At 43.8% G+C, this 15,063-nt stretch overlaps 1 protein-coding gene across 4 annotated transcripts in view; it reads right to left on the bottom strand.

Annotated features, from left to right (window-relative positions):
- The window catches only part of LOC125900837 (neuronal PAS domain-containing protein 3), a 489,872-nt gene that overhangs the window by 349,535 nt on the left and 125,274 nt on the right, over positions 1-15,063 (bottom strand). The gene's annotated exons all lie outside the window — the stretch shown is intronic.

Here is a 15,063-nt window from a genome sequence, read left to right as displayed (position 1 = left end):
GAGACACAGAAAGTTTACAACTTTAGCATTGCACTTGATGAGAGCGTGGATGTGACTGACACACCACATTTGGCGGTCACAGCAATATGCGGTGATTTGATGATAAGGGACGAGTTCTGCTGCTTCAATAAGCAAAACCTATGAAAAGTTAAGAGGTTTATAATGGAGCATTTTTAGGAGAGAAGGATTGACATTATATTTATTGGCACACTGATAAAAAAGACAATTTAAAAATGGCACTTCACATGCTCTCTGGGTTGTCTTATGTTAATCTGGGTCTTTACATGTACCCATAGAAGAAGATATCTGCAGTGACATCACATTTACCCGTTTTAGCAAAGAGAGGTGCGTAAATATGTGTGTGTGTGTGTGGGGGGGGGGGGGGTTTGTAATATCCAAAACATAAATCAACACAAACATAAACACCTGCTGGCTCTCTTATTTCATCTCTTTCTGTTGAACCTGAACTTTGTTTTGTTTTGATGCGTCTTCTGAGTGAAACAAACTTTCTCATCCTCTGTGATCATTATTTAAAAGTGATGCTTTAACTGCTTTTCAAAGCTTTTTTTTCTCCTCTGAGTGTGTCTACGCTGACTGATTCTTTGTGCGTGTGTGTTCGTGAATCCTCTCAGCTCTGCTGTCACCTGCTTAAATAAAGGATCAGTGAGCTGAAGTTTGTACTGCAGCAGGGAAATAAATGACTGCTGAGATTTCAAACAAAGTCTAATATTTAATGTTCTGAGAGGATTAAACCAACGATTACTGACATGATCGCACATAACGAGCTGCTGACGTCCTCGCTCTCTACATGAAGGTTTATTTTCTGCACGCAGACAGACAGCACACACACAGTTAATACACACTCACACACACACTGTTAACAGCCATTAGTCTGCATTTGTCTCTGGTTTAACGCTACAAAAGTGTACAAATTATCAATGAAGAATGCTATTTTAAATCTGGCATTACGTCTCCAGAACTAATTGTAGTCGGGTAACTCAAAGCTTTCCCAACCCAGATCCAACATTTGTACAACTTTATGAGGATGAATACCTGCTGGTTTGACTCTTACAAACATATGTGTGCACTGTAAACCCCAACCCATCCAAATCAATCCAATCAAATTGGGTTCACAGTGTACATGCACGGGCGCAGAGGAATCAGTCCAAGGAAAGTCAGAGTTCAGCCAACATTGTTAAATGCAAAACTCAGTCCCTGGAGAACCATAATCTGATATTAACCTTCACCCTACAGTCAAGTTTGAGCCCTCAGACAGCACAGGACGAGAGAGCTGGACAAAACGCTGTCCCTCTCAAGCCTGAATACACACACATTGTAAATCACACACACAAGTATACAAACGGAGTGTCAACCGAAACCCCTGCTGACAGACATAAACATCAAATCCGCCTGCAACCACACCCTTTATCACTTTGATTTGCAACTAGTTAGAGTTTTGATCACGTTTCTGGAGTGTTGTTTTGTGCACGTTGTTGCAGAGAACGTTCCGGATGTTTCAGGACGTTCAGGTACGACTGATTTGAACTGTGCCAAAGTACGATTGCTCCCCCAGCTGCACTCCCCCACCGCTCAACTTTCACATTGGTAATACTGCTCTTTACTGGAGTTCATTTGCATCATCATCTACGTGACGTTTGTTTATGTTGTTGCTACGGTGTAGAAAACAGCACCAATCACAAGATCCAAACCGACCTTCAGGGGTCAACCTTCACTTCATATAGAAGAAGAGTAGAAGAGCAGAAAACTTTTACAGTCGTTGTGCTGCCAACAACAAAACAGGAGCGCTGCTTCACTTTGGTGCATAAGCAATCAAACACACACACACACAATAATAAATAAGATGAATAATATAAATGTATAAAAGAACGTGGTGAGTGTAACTGAAGGAATAAATAATATTGTGAAATGGTATTGCCCATAGTTTAGGAGAGAAATAGATATTATTAATATGATTTTGCAGATTGATAAGTAGCAGTGCAGAAGAGTCAATCAGTGCTTATTGAGTTCATATTAGTTTATAGTGTGGAGATAATGTAAAGAGGACTTGCACCGTCCTACTTCTCACCTTCAGTCACTCTTCGTATACTTGCAAGGGTCCTACAATCCCAAAATGCTGTTCTGCTGACTCATCCAAACATAAGTAAAATGTCAATAGGAGGTATGGCTTTCTGCTACCAAGCACCTCCTCTTTGGGATCATGTTCCTACCCAAATTTAAGAGACTTGTTCAGTCGACTCATTCAAAAGTAAACTCAAAACATCAGCATTCAACCTCACTTAGTCTGCCTTAAATACTCAACTACGGTTATATAATTTAAACTCAGTCTATGTGCTAATGGTTACATATATGTACTGTAAGTTACACATTTCTGTATTTGTTTTTCACATGTCTTGTCTCACTTTTAGTTTGCTCATTACTGTTGTGCTGTGTATTATGTGTCCTTGAAGCCTCAGGTGACCTCAGGTGAACACCACACTGCCTGCAGCCACACTGCCTGCATGAGCAATGCATGACGGTAACCTTGCTGAACTGCTGCAGCTCGTACACATGCACTGATCCAACACCTTCTCATCCTAACTCATTAGATACTGCCTCTTGGTCAATGCCCTTTTACGTCTACATATGACATGCTAAGTATCCTGGGTGTGTTTGTTGTTCAGGTTCCAAGACAGTGTCTCAATTTCTGCCTGTAAAATGCACAAAATGTCTTTTTTAAGTACACTTCCGTTTTTACAGGACATTTATAGTTTCTGCTTAGATCTATAGTGTTTTTCAAAGTAAACTCATAATGTCAGTACAACACGTTTATGTGTTTACGTGCATTTCCTTGTGCAACAAAAGTGCATGGTTAGGTTTAGAAAGAAAACATAATGATTGACTCAACATTCATATGGGAAGTGAATCCCAGGCTCCAAGGTGAACGTCCAGGGTGTGTTGAACCCATCCACTATCCCTCCTGCCCCTATAGGGACTTTCCGGCAGCGTTTCAAACTAACGCCATCCAGTGGCTATCATACCGCAGTGACAGGTGGTGTCTGATGCTGAAATACCTGACCAGGTGGTGGTATCTGACAAGTTCAAAATGAGAACAGGCTGGGTGTTCACACAGACAGCGTCGCTTCTGCTATAACTACCGCATCTCCACAACTGAAAGCCAGTACTCAATTATGGGGCCATGCACGCCACTGCATTGCCAACAACACGGTCATGAAAATATGTCACAATAAAAAGCCTTGTTTTAACAAATTAAGGGATTCTGTCAACAGAAACATTGTCAGAGGGCTTTTATTTTGAAAGGGAAACAGGAGAGGTTGAGTTAAAAAGAGATATTGGCACTTTTCAACCTGTGACAGATAAAGACATTGAAACTGTAGTGAAAGGTGGTAAAATGTCCATATGATTATCAAAAGATTTTTGCTAGAACCTCGCAGGTCACGCAGAAACAAAAAAGACAAGACTCCTTTTCTATTCACAGCTGAGCTGCACTGCTCACGCAGGCAGCGTGGCCCCGGCTTAACCTTGTTGTGTTTTGCCTTGTATTCACCCTGTCCTTCGTCATGTTGACCATGCGCCTAATAAAGACCCAGCAGAGTCAGAGCGTTGCTTTTTTCCATTCCAATAAAGTTTAGGAGAGTAGGTCGCCATGACTGTGACGTAACCAGGTGTTTTTCTACAGATTGTTATATGACTCTTTTAACCACAGTTACTTCTAAATGTATTTGTCTGTTTTCTCTTAAACCTCCAGCATCCACTGCCCCGTCTCAAGTTAATCATCAGCCTGAGCGTGGGACCAAAAAAAAATGTGGCTCAGTTTAGTTTGCACACATTATCAGCAAATAACAAGAATAAATCCAGTGCATGCAACACTTGCGCTGCAGAGCGGTGCATGCGGCCGTAATGGATTCTGTCATTTGAAATGGATGAAGTTCCATTAGAGAGCGGAGCGGTCGCAGCACTAAGTGTGATGAAGGGCGAAGCTTCAGCATCTCTCTTTTTGTTTTAACAGCGACGCGGGGAAAAAAAGCTGCGTCCTGCTGTACTGCAGCTCAGATCCTCTCAGCAGTGCTGTGCAGTCCAAATACAGACAGAGAGACAGACGGATGGACGGATGCAAAGCAGGAACACATCTCTGCTCTCATTAGAGCTGAATCAACAGGAAACAAAGCAGCAGAGGAATCAGCCCGATAGAGATAAAAGGAAACAGACAAGGTGCTCTTATTTTTTTAAAGAGGCGACTTCCTGTCGCTGTTACTGTAAATCAACAGCCATTGGCCTCTTTCTCATCTTCACTTTTTCACCCCTTCTCTCCACTGACACCTTTCTCTCTATCGCTGTCATGTCTCTATCCGCCCCTCCCTTTCTGTCTTAAAGCAAATAAGGTCAACAGAGGGTGACACACACACACACACACACACACACACACATTCACACACACACACACACACACACACACACACACACACACACAGATGACATGTTTATTAATCACCTCTTTAGCCGAGCTACCGACCTGATTTACCGCTGATTTCTTAGCTGTCAGCGGCTGAGGACAGCTGCCTGACATTTACAGGTAGAGCCACTCTACAGTACGTCGCGCACACACAAACATAAAAGCTCAGGTGGCTCTGCACATGTACAAATTATGCACACACACTCAGGCGCAATAAATCTGTGCATGAAAGCATGAAGAAGCATATATATACACTCTCAGGCTCTCTGTTTGCTCTGTCAATTTCCCGACACCACTCCTTCCCACAGTTCTATTGTTTTTTAAGGATTTTTCACTGTTCAAACACAACTAAACACCACCTGCAGGAGGCGCTCTGCTTGATCTCCATCTGTTTCTGTCTCTCATGTACTTTTGATAAGAAATTATTGATCATTTTTCACACTTGATCGAGATGATTCATTGAGATAAATTATATTTATAAACCAGTTCATCCGGTACACTGGTACTAGTTTTCCATATAATATAAATATTTCACATATCGTCACACCGCTGCACAGCTGAGACAGTAGCTGGAGTGCGTCACAAAACACAAAAGAGCGCCACAGCGTTGAAATGTTGTGTTAAATGTGAGAGGTAACTGCATACACTTCTTAGAAATGGTTCTAACCTTAGAACCAAACAAACAATAACCCACAGTAACTCTCTTTAAGAAGGAAAATACTGTGACACACAACATGTGACACATAAACAATTTGTAAATTTAATAAGTGAAGTTTTGTAACTAAGTTCTGGAACAAAGACCACGTCTCCATCTCATCCATTTCCACACTAAAAGTATTTCTCTCTCCACAGAACACAGGAATCATCAGAGGGCTCCGTCCATGAAACAACAGGCGAAGAGACGACTCCACAACTCCATCTCAACTTCCCTGGTTCCATCACGCCCTTCCCTCAGTCGACACCCAACCGCCATCACATTCCATCCTCCACCTGTCTGCAAGCCTGATTTCTCCCATCATTCCCCCCATCCCACCCTCCTTCCTTCCCCATACCTAGATCCCCTCATCTCTCCAACCCTCATCCCTTCATCTGTCATCTGAAACTAACTGCAATCAATTCCTCTATTGGTGTGGTTTTGTTAGTGACTTGTACCTTTACAGAACTACACCATGACGTTGGGTACAGCTCACCAGCTAGCCAGTTAGCATAACAGTCTGCTAACAGCTGGGAGAAGCTCTGTTGCAACACAACATTTAGAAGGACAGAAAAGAGACATGGAGGATGAAGAAAGAGAGACCGGATATGCACTTGTGCACAAGAGAGGAGCTGTGTCTGCTGTTTGGAAGCTTTTTGGCTTTAAATATTTGTTTGTCAGGCCGCTGTTGTTGCTGATGGCGGTAACACTAGTGACCTACTTCACCATCACCTCAGCAGAAAACATATTGAAATTCGCAATTACGGCGGTCGGATTCGAAGCCGTCAGTAGTGCCAGTGGAACAGTGAAACAGTGAAAGGGTCAGACGTCGCTATTCGCAGCATTTCCTTGTGGCATTGCATGTGACGAGAAAAAGCAAGCAGGGGAGCGGCATTACAGACGTAGTAACACTTCACCTATGTATGGACATGGCCTGGCTACAGACCGTCAAGAAAAATGGGCTCAGAGCAATGATCAAAACACTGGATTCATGGTACGTCTTAACAGACGAAAATGTTTAAGAACTTGGCTTGTACCTTCTTTATACAACAGAATATTTGAGAAATATGTCTTTGAATAATTGAATGCTTTGAGCATAAACATTAATTGTGGCTTATTTTACTGTCATAGTCCATGAAATGTAACACCTTCGCCTCATCATGTATATACTTAAGGTATACTGATTACTGTGTTTCACAACAATCTTGAAACATTCATAAAGAAGTAGTGTCAAAGTTTCTGGCGTATCAGTTTTTAAGTTCTGTTTTTAATACGTTGTAGTTTGCAAAATAAAGATGTTTTACATCCTGCAACTGTTTCATGATTCCTTCATTATTGTATGATTTTGTGGGGCCAAGCAAATCCTATCGTAATCAAAGTCCTGACCAGTCCATTTAGAAAGGCCCAGTCATGCAAAAAATTGTAGTTACCTTGTAGTTAAAAAAATACCGTGATACAAATTTTTGGTCATACCACCGTAAACTATTAAACTACTAAAAATCTGTAAAAGACGTGCTCTTTCAGAGTGTATCATATAAGATCAGCTGGGTATCCTCTGACATCATGTCTGATTTGTCTATAACAGGATGTAAAACGTGTCTCTTTAGCTCCTGATTCAGCTCCACTGAACAAAAGGAGGCAGATTTCACAGCAGAAGATGAATCTAAAGTCTCCTCACAGGCCGCCGTGCTAAATCGGGTTTAAGCTGTGACATCAGCAGAGATATTCGCTCACCACCCGTTCATATCTGAAGAATTACAGGGGAACATTTTGGAAGGGAGCCCTGTTTTTGAACTGCTCGCGGTGTGTTTGATGTTCGAAGGGGTCTCGCCACGCGCTTAAACAGCCCCCCGTGAGTGGGCATGTCACCTGCGAGATAAGAGAAAACAAGCGCTCCTCATGTCTGGGCGAAAGGTTATTCTGACAGTCAGCAGGATAGGAGAGGGGAGGAAAAGAGGAAGAGCAGAAAGAAGAAGAGGAGAGGTGAAAATTGAAAAGAGAGTAAATATTAGAAGTGGAAAGAAATGGCAACAACAAACAAAAGAATTGCACATCAGGCCTCAAACAAAATACAGATGCAAAGTGTACAAAGTTCTCTCTCTTTCTCTGTTTGCCCCATGTCCGCAGGTCAACTTGCACCTGTCCATAGTAATTATCACCTCCTTAGATGGCGGTCACTGGATATTCATGGGCAGACTGATTGGGATTCATGAACATACACACACGTGCCTATACGATCAAATCCGAGTTTTCCACAGTTCATGAATCTGGGGTCACTTTTTTTATGTGCAAATTTACTCGCAGATTTACCAACATTTCGTGAATGAGACCCAGTGTTTTTATTTCACTGAGCTTTGAAAAAGATCGGGGGCTACAAATCTACAAATCTTTGAACTAAACGATATGCTCGTTTCTGACTAAGAAATTGTAGAACAAGCAAAACATCTCTGAAAGTTCACGTTAATGTCACCATGGTTAAAAAGACGTAATTTGTTTGTGTGTTTTGATAAACGTACGTTGTGTGAGCTGCTCTGATGATTTCCATGTATATCATTTGTATTGTTTCAGACAGAGAAGAAGAAGAAAGAAGGAGCGAGGCAGGAGGTGAAAGAAAACAAGAGAATCTCTATTTTCTCTGCACCTCACCTCTGTATCGCCAGACATCCCAGCAGGATGCAGTAAACAAGTGTGTGTGTGTGTGTGGGAGAGAGAGAGAGAGAGAGAGAGAGAGAGAGAGAGAGAGAGAGAGAGAGAGAGAGAAAGAGGCTTCACCACAGTCATTCAGGGGTAAGACAGGATCGGCCTGAATCCCTGCTGATCACACACACACACACACACACACACACACACACACACACCATGTGTTGTTACCAATCAAAAGGCTGCGAAGACACAAACAACATACTGCAGGTGTGTTTAAGGCAGCACTATACTGCACTATACTGCAGCAGTGTATGTTTCCTCCTCTCTATCTCACATCCTCCACAAAAACCTGTTAATTCCACAGAAATATATTTAATAGTTTTAATTTTGTTTGGCAGGGACAGGTGGAGTTAGACGGGCGGAGCAGGAGCAAAGGTATGAGATAATTTAATTTAGGATTTGCTCTCCATCTTGCATCAATCAGGACACTGCATCGTCTCTTTTTACCTACTGAAAGTGTTGCTGGGCTCCAGATCGCTGCTATTTGGTCGCATTTTGTGACCATTGCAACTCACAAATATTATTAATATATGAATTTGGGAGCTGTTAGTGTGTGTCCAGCTTACAGTGATTCAATCATGTTTAAAAGCACCATGAGTTTGACAAAAGTTTGAGCAGACAAAGCTTGTATTTTTGTATCTTCACAGCTCCAGACTACAACTAATTAATCACATTTTGCAACCATGGAGCACCAGTGCGACTTGCAAATATATTCTATATATGAACTGAAGAGCTGTTAGTGTGTTTCCAGCTCATAGTGAATAAACAATCACGTTTATAGGCACCATGGTAGTAGTATATAGGGACCAGCTTTGCGCGTGCATGTGAAATGCGCGTGCACGTGAGACGTGCGTGCGTGCGTGCACGTGAAACCCCCCCCCCCCCCCCCCTTCCGGCCCCTCCCCCACTACGCTCCTCCCCCACTCCGCCCCTCCCCACACTCCGCCCCTTCCGGTTACCCCCCCCCCCCACTCCGCCCCTTCCGGCCCCTCCCCCACTACGCCCCTCCCCACACTCCGCCCCTTCCGGGTCACACACACACACACACACACACACCGTCATATGAAATCCGTCTCTCATTGGTTAAACATAGCGCCTCCTATTGGCTAATCAAAAGCCCCTCCTTGCGGACGGATGTGTGTGGTGTATATATACAAGGGATTTTCTTAACAGGACATCCTCAACTTCTCGGACGCGGTTCTGGCGGACGAGCTCTGATTTTTCTTCAACGATCGCCTGTATTCTGCAAGACGCTTCTGCAACCATGTCTTCCTGCACCAGCAACAGCGGCATCGGGTCAAGCGGCGCCCAGGTATGTCTGATGACCCGCGACAGTTGTGGATGCTCGGGCCTTACAAGAAAAGGAGACGTGTAGGAAGTGGGCTCGTTACGTCGGAGAATCGTGAATTTGAGCTAGAGCTGGAGGGTGTTAATGGGTATGTTTACAATGTTAAATATCAGGACTCTGTTGTCACACTCAGTGCGGCCACCGGTCGCAGTGTGGTTCCAGGCGTTGAAACATGGTCGGTCAGTTTGATGCATAGCGATTGGAAATTGTTTTGGTCTGAGGTCTGCCCTGACCTAGACCAACCTGGTTTCCCAGAGAGTATTTATGTCTCGCAGTGGGTCAGCAAAACGGGCCCCGAGATGTACCGCATTGAGACGGATCGTTTTAACAAACGGCGGGAGGACTTTTTCTCAGTGTGTGCAAAGATCGAGAATCTGTGATCGCGAGCAGAGGTCGCGACGCGTGGGGACAACAACCCTACCCTCTTACGCTTCAAGAGCGTGACGAGTGGTTTAAAACTGTTTTCTTTATTCAGTGGTGTGACTGGAGATCTCTGCAGAAATTGTTTGACGAAGCTGACAAGGGCATCAGAAGAGACAGGATCCTCTCTTCTTACCAGAGTGTTAGAAAACGTCTTCTTTTCGATGATGCAGACTAATGCGCGGGTAGTCACCTTCCTTCCCTGTGTACGCCCGAAAATCATCAGACACATCGACTACTGATAAAGCCTAGGTTAGCATAACTTTTGTATTTTTGTCTTTTTTAAATTATGATAAACGCTGTATATGATTTTAATGTTGTTTTTCTGTTGTTTTTACAGGCAGTGTCTTGATCAGCACCCATGACAACGATGATACTAGAGGGTGTTGGGAAAACGATTGCGGTGGTGTGGAACCCTGGACACCTCATATGAAGCCGCTTGAGGCGCTGCATGTGAAGAAGAAGAAGGAGAAGAAGGAGGAGGAGGAGAAGGGACATGTCTCGACACGGTCCCTGACAAAAGACGACGTGGACACGATCAAAGACTTTCTATCACGCTGCCAGTATCACGCAGGGCTGGAAAAAACAAGAGCTCTCTGCGGGTGTAAAATCAACCACCCGAGTCAGCGTCGACACTCTTGCTTGTATGATTTTGATCAGATCAGATGTATGTATTTTGACCAGATCCTGGACTCTGTGTTCAACCCGTCTCTAGGAAAAGCTCTGCATTACCTGTTTGCGCAGATATCACCGGGGGCTTTCTCACAAGACAGGCTTTTAGGAGCGGCCGAGACTCTGAGACACTATCTCAGACCCGGATGTGACGGACCATCTGCCAAAGAGGAAATGGAGACGGAGGAGGACCACAAGCACGAGACCGCTTTACGCAACGCCTTCACCGTGTGGACCAAGTGCTGCTGCTGCTGCATGTCGACAGATTTGTAATATTTACCGCAGAAAAAATGATGTTGTTCTATGGGATCACATTAGCCACATATCTTTTCACGTGGAAAAGACGCCATGCCGTGAACAGACTGACATCACTTCTGCACGGGGTAATTACCGGTGACGGTGTCCCTCGCGAATGTGTTACATTCAACAACCATTTAAACGTTATAAGGACAAGTGTTAAAAATTGAATGATACAGTGTGTGCGGCAGCACACAGTTCATCAGCGTTAAAGATGTGGTAACGGCATATTTCACAAACTGTAATGAGTCTGAGGCGTTTGCAACACGCCATGTTATTTGTCTTTGTGCATTTCTTTGTGATGCGTGTGTTTTGATGATTAAAAATGGTGTACCATTAGATGTTTGTGATGCAGTTCAGCACCTAGTGCGACACATGATAGACAGAGATGTGACGGTGTGTGTAAAATACCTAAACATGTTGAAAAACCATAAATAAATAAATAAAAGCGTGTGTCGACCTCATCTTGGCCACTTGTGTTGTTGACTGAATATGGAGCGCACGCTAGACAAGATTTACCACGACCCCGCACACCCAGGGGGTCTTGGAGGTGTACAAAAACTTTGCGATGCTGTTAGAAAATGCACTGGGGAGGCTCCGGGGATGCCTGAAGTAAGCGTTACTTACAGGGGCAAGATGTGTATACCCTCCACGCTAAAGCAGCTGTACACTTCCCTAGAAATAGGGTGTTGGTTAGCGGTATTGACAAACAGTTCCAGGCCGATCTGGTGGACATGAGTGAATATTCAGCAGAAAATGACAGTGTGTGCTACCTGCTGACATGTATCGATGTATTTTCTAAATATGCATGGGTTAGGTGTCTTAAAAACAAGACCGGTGCATCTGTTGCAAAGGCGTTTGAAGACATTTTGAACGAAGGCCGCATACCTGTAAAACTCCAAACCGATCAGGGGACAGAGTTTTATAACAAACAGTTTCAACATCTAATGGAGGTGTATAAAATTAAACATTTCTCTACCTCAAACGAGACTAAGGCTAGCACGGTTGAACGTTTCAACAGAACATTTAAGACAGCATGTGGAGATATCTCTGTTAATTCGCGTAGATATGTTGATGTCGTCCAGGACCTCGTCACGCTTACAACAAGTCTCACCACAGATCGATAAAGATGACCCCATCCGATGTAAACAAAGACAACGAAGCTCGTCTTTAACACGCTGTACAAGGAGAAGAAGAAGAAGAAGAAACCGCAGAAGATCGTATCGTTCAAATATAATGTAGGGGACACTGTGAGAATATCAAAACTCGCGGTGTGTTTAGAAAAGGTTATGAACAAACATATACAGGCGAGTTTTTACAATAACTAGGCGCATAGCCCGCGACCAGCCTGTGTATAGAATATCAGATTGCTCGGGTGAAGAGGTAAAAGGCACATTGGACGAGCCTGAGCTACAGCCGGTAATCATTGACAAAAACAAGGTGTTTAAAATAGAGAAAGTAATATCCAGAAAAACTATAGGCCGGAAAAAGATGGCGCTTGTGAAATGGTTGGGGTGGCCTGAGAAATTTAACTCGTGGGTCTCTGAAAAGGACATCGTTGACGTGTGATATATATATATATATATATATATATCACGGGATGTTACCTGTTTACACAGCCACTTTGGAATTGTCGCACGTCCCAACAACATCAAGAAGATGGAGAACAAGAACGGATTTTATGTCACGTTACCGAGTAATGCATCGCTACGTGTATCCTAATAACAAGATATGGCGCTACGAACAAAATTAGCAAAACCGATTGTTCTGAGCGAACCGTGCGAGGTGGGGTTATTGAACTTCAGTACCTAGGGTGTGGTCAACGTTCCCTGCTTCTGACGCGGACGTGTTAATATACGATAGTAAAACCAACCAGACAGCCACTATAACACTGTTTGCCGGGTTTTACGACTCCATTCCCAGAATACTAAAAGAATTTAATGCTAAATGCATCGGTAACCCGATAACATCGCGCTTAGGTCTTCAATATAACAACATTACAAATCACGCGTTCATTTTTAGGAGAAGGATATAAGGTGACGTTCGCGAAACTGGCGAAATATTGGGTTTTAAGCCCGGTGAGCCGTTTGAGATACCGGCGACCCTATTTTTAAGAAAATCTCGCCTCTCCTCACCCGCAGATATTTTTGGGGAGTTTATAATATATGTTTACAGCGATATTGTTGATTATCAGCTAGTGGGAGACAGCCACGTGCCGCTCCTCCGATGTATAAATATAACGCCGGAGGTCGGTCGTATGCCCACTCTGACATATGACAAGCCACACTATACATCGCTCTCCAAATCTGTCATTGGCGATATCGAGATATCGTTAAAAACGATCAAAACCAGTATATACCATTCACGTGCGGAAAAGTGATTGTTAAACTACACTTTAGACCTGTGAAGCAGTATTTCTAGACCTGAAAATGGCCTACACACCATATGTGCGTGTCGATGCCCGATATATGACATATTACATGAACCAAGCGGGTGGCGAATTACCTGGATTTATAGGTTCAAGTACACAATACGGTAACGGTTTAGGCGGCATATTTCGAGGCTTGCTTAGAATGGCTGTACCGTTATTTAAAAAAGGATTCAGCATCGCCAAGCCACATTTAAAAAACGCGGCTGTAAACATTGTAGGGGATATGGCGTCCAACATTGCCAGAAGCGCTGTATCGAGACGACAGGAAGGAAACGGGTTGATGGTGATCAGAAAAAGACCGTCAAAAAGACCCCCCTCATCGAGGGGTCGCAGCTCCGGCAGGTCCAAAAAGCGTAAAACGACCGTCAAAGTGACACGACGCATCAGAAAGAAGTCGGCCACCAAGAGAAGCACAACTTCCAAAAGACGCGCGGTGATTCTGCGTAAAGACATATTCTAGTCTGAGAAGAGAAAACAACATCAACAGCCATGGCACTCATACACAACCAGTCGGAAGAATGTGTGAAGACGGAGCTGGATCTGTTCACAGTGCCGTACACAGACATCCATTGAAAAATCTACATTTGTCGAAATACCCCGGTTTGGCATTACGGGATGCCGGGCCTCTGGAATTTTTATATCAGCCTGCGGCGAGGATTACATTGATCTAAACGATACCTACCTGTACATGCGCGAGAATCACGAACCCGATGGTACCGATTTGGCCCAAGCCGCAGATGTGGGTTTTGTAAATTACCCGGTGTACGTTATTCTCGCAAGTGGATATCATGTTAGGAGACAGGCTTATAACCCAATCTTCCAACACATACCCGTGCCGAGGATAATCAGTGTTTAATCAACTACGGAAAGGACACCTTGGATACGCAGTTTAGCAGCGGCCTGTTTTGTAAAGACACAGCAGACCACATGAATGCTGCCTCCATAACCGGAGATAAGGCCTAGCCGAAAGAGGCGATACACCGTCAACAGTCGCACTGTGGAATTAATAGCACCGATACACTCCGATTTGTTTTTCAGGAAAAGTTATTGCTAAACGGTATAGACATTTCCTAAAATTTATTCGATCAAAGGACGAGTTTGCCTTAATGACTGCGCGCAAAATAATCAATACGCCGTGAAGATCGACGGCTAGCTTATTTGTGAAAAAGGTGGCGTGGCACCTGCCGTTAGATTGGCGCATAGCAGGGCACTGCAGCACACTAACGCTAAATACGCTATTGACAGAGTGGCTCTGAAAACATTTTCCATACCTGCAGGAACAAGAGTGTGCAACCAGGAAAATCTTTACATGGGACAAATCCCCAAATTCGTCATCATAGGCTTTGTTGACCATGAGGCATATTCGGGGAGCTATAACCGGAACCCCTTCTGTTTTCAGCATTACGATACAGAGTTTATTAGCTTGTACGCAGACGGGCAGTCTCACCCTGCAAAGCCCTTTCAGCCACTATTTCAGAGAGGTCAGTATGTGAGAGAGTATTTCCAGCTGGTACAAACTACAGGACGTCATTTAAAAGACAGGTCTCTGGCCATATCACGTAATGATTTCGGGAATGGTTACACGTTATTTTGCTTCAATCTGGAACCTGACGACGGTCGTGCAGGGAATGTATCACTGATTAAAAGTGGTAATGTGAGGTTGGAAGTCCGTTTCAGAGTACCTCTACAGCGCACCGTTAACCTCGTGTGTTATGCTGTTTACGATTCTGTTATCGAAATATCAAACAAGAGACAAGTACTTTTGGATTATTACTAAAATGAAGAAGCGGTATCAGCCATGAACAATATCTATCTGACCGGCATCCTCAATAAAAGATTCATTTACGGGACAATTTGTTTAGGAGTCCTGGCATGCGACCAACTGTCAAACCATAAAGGCACAGCGTTCCCCGCCATGCTGGTTGTGAATACACACCCCTCAAACATGCCCGGTGAACACTGGCTCGCTATTTATATTACGAAACAGAAGCATGGATATTTTTTTGATAGCTTTGGAAACCCTCCCG

Source organism: Epinephelus fuscoguttatus, linkage group LG14 (genome assembly GCF_011397635.1).
Source record: "Epinephelus fuscoguttatus linkage group LG14, E.fuscoguttatus.final_Chr_v1".
Lineage (NCBI taxonomy): Eukaryota > Metazoa > Chordata > Actinopteri > Perciformes > Serranidae > Epinephelus > Epinephelus fuscoguttatus.
The sequence above is the reverse complement of the archived record's forward strand: the minus strand, read 5'-3'. Positions and strand labels throughout refer to the sequence as shown.